Genomic DNA, 3,010 nt, shown 5'->3' with positions numbered 1-3,010 from the left:
GTGAATAATATGTATTGCTTTTGTAATAAGAAATGTAATAAAAGTTATTTTTAATTAAAAAGTGCAGCTAATTTTTAAAATCACACACAAAAGAAGGTAATATTTGGTACATTATACATATACAATAGTAACATCATGCATAATGTATTTGAAGCTAGCTTCTTTAAAATGATTCTCAAATTATTAGATTGTGTATATATTTCCAACTGGTGGTTTTAACTGGTGACTTCTGCCTTTATCAAGTTCCATTAACATTTCAAAATGATATTAGTGGGATCATTACTGCCATGCATTATCAACATTCTAGAACTTTATTAATTTATTTAATGGATATTTAATGATCACCTATTGGTTGCCATGCAATGACTAAAACACAGTCTGTCCTCTTTCTAGAGTTTATTATTAGAAAGGAAACACTTAACAGCAAGTCTGTAACCCATCCCTCCCTTCTGGGAGGGAATGCCTTCCCCTTATAAATGACCTTGACCAAAACCATTTTTAGATAATAGTTATGCAAATATTTATGAATAAGGAACTTGGAACACTATAGGATGGTTAGCAATGGAGATAAAATGAAACGTTCATAGTAACAGTAAAACAATTATAAATTCTGTAAGCTCAAGGGCTCTGATAGCATGAAAATGACTTAGGAATTCTCCCAGTTTGAAATTGAGAGAAAGTGCTAAATGTATGAGCTTTAGTAATGTATCTGGAGGAGTAACAATAACGAAGGTGTCAAGGGTGTGATTTCCTTGGAAAACTCTCCAAGCCCTTTTATTACGTTTTCTCTTATTCAGCAATCAAGCCACTGTTTGAAGAAGGCTGGGGAGTGTCTTTGATCATTCTCCCTGTTTTATAAATAGGTGAATGAACACCCTTATTGTGTGACTCACCTCAATAATGATGGAGTTTTTGTCAAATTATAAGATTTGTGATGGTGAGGGCCCAATAAACACATAACATACTACTTTTCAATATAGTTGGAAACTTAAAAGATGATCAGGATTAGAAAATGACTTTTGGGAGAGTGCTCCCGTGTTGGGTAATGGTCATTTGCTTTATTTCTGTAGCCATAATTGTTACATCATGTGTTAAATTTCTCCAGGGTCTTCACTGGGGACTCACCATGAGGAGGGTCAGCCTTTGGGTTCACTAGCTTGTCCTTGTTGGTGACAACCCCACTGATACTTCCTCTGGCAGTGTGGCAATAGGCTGTTACCATGCTTTATGGTTTTGAAGTATTCTGCACCATCCAACCTACACTCATTGTCTTGAAATCATTTGAGAATTTGATAAAAGCTAAGGAGTCTCTCCCCAGAAAAAGATACACACACATAAGTTGTACATACAATTTAGTGGGGGGTCATGACCTCCTGAAGCCTATCCCTGGACCTCAAGGTAGGAAACCAGGAGGTAGATGAGAATCTACACACATACAAATACACCTCATCTTCCTTTCTTTCCTTTGACATAAAAAAATGAAGACATCTATTTGATATTAACTCTTAAGCAGAGAAGGGGAATATATGAGATTCTGAAATGCTCACTTTTGTTTAACTGGACATTGTGGATTAGTCAAGAATTTGAATAGATTGTAACAAGATAACATTGCTAATCATGGAGAGTAACGTTTTCGTTTTCTTAACTTAAGGGAACAAAGTCTTTCTTCTTTTATTCTCATTAAGCCAGCTGCATTTGGGGCAGAATAACTCCCTTCTGAATTCCCAAAGACATTTAGGTATGCTTTTTGGTTGTATATGTGATACCGCACGTTTGAAAACTAAGTCAGATTCTATAGGTGAGTTTCTCCTTGCAATTAAGTGAAATAATTTCAGAAGCATAGGAACCCTTGGGAAGAGCATTCCAGATCTAATGGGACCTCGCCTCAAAAAGTGTAATGCCCTTCACCAAGTATCCAGCCTACTTTCCGGGAATAGCTTGTTTATCCGTTTGGGTTTTCTTCATTAGGGATCCATTTACCTTATTGTTTACATTCAGTTTTCACTTCCTAGGTTTTCTCTTTCATCCGTTGCTTTTTTAGAATCTGTGCATGGGATGGAAAACAGCCTCTAGGCACAATTTAGTAAAGTCTATTAAACATTTTTTTCCAAATTTAAATTCCTGGGTCCTTTCACTCAAATACCAGTTGGCCCTTATTTTCTTGTATTCATGAGTGTTTCAGATTAGAGTTGGTTTCAGCTGAAGGTGTCACCAAATCCAAAATAACAGCACCTTACACATGCAGAAGGTTACTCTCACCTACAATGTGCTGGATTCTACCTCAAGTACAATATCAAGCTACCGGAATCATGTCTACATTCCAGTCAGTAAAAAGGGAGCAAAAAGGGTACACCAACTTCCTTTAATGGTGTTTTCTAAATGTTGCACGCAGTACTTATTCTCATAGCTCATGGCTATATATTACTGCAGGCAGGCTGAAATGTATTAAAAAAAAAATTCCAAGTGACCTTGTGCCAGCTATCATTGTGGTTTAATTACTAAAGAAGAAGGATGGAATGGAATTTGGGAATGAATAGCAATCTGCTTCAGTAGGTAATAGGGACTTTGCAGTAAGTCTGAAGGGACATAACAAGGTGAGCAGTAGTCTTTGAAGAGTTACATTGCCACCACTTAAAGACACACTATTTGTCATTCATCAAGTCTGATCTTGCTGTAGTGCATGTCTGTTTTGACTCACAAGCGAAGCTTATTCTACAATGCTTCATGAACAGTTTGACCTTTTTAAAATTTATATATTTTATTCTCATGTAATCTGAATAAAGGCTACTTTTCTGGCCCAGGGTTTTCTTGGTGAGGCATTCAAGAAACATCAACTCGGTAAATAAAAAATAATCAGAGAAGCAATTTAGATCTTTTCTGAATTGCCTTGACAAAGACCCGAAGGAAATCCATTTGTAACATACTGCAGAACTTTTAAAAATCTTTTCCCAATTCTCTTAAAATCACACACACACACATCACAGGGTGTGTTCCCCTTGTTTAACTCCCC

Source organism: Grampus griseus (genome assembly GCF_964374135.1).
Source record: "Grampus griseus genome assembly, chromosome: 1".
Lineage (NCBI taxonomy): Eukaryota > Metazoa > Chordata > Mammalia > Artiodactyla > Delphinidae > Grampus > Grampus griseus.
This window is presented reverse-complemented; position numbering follows the sequence as displayed.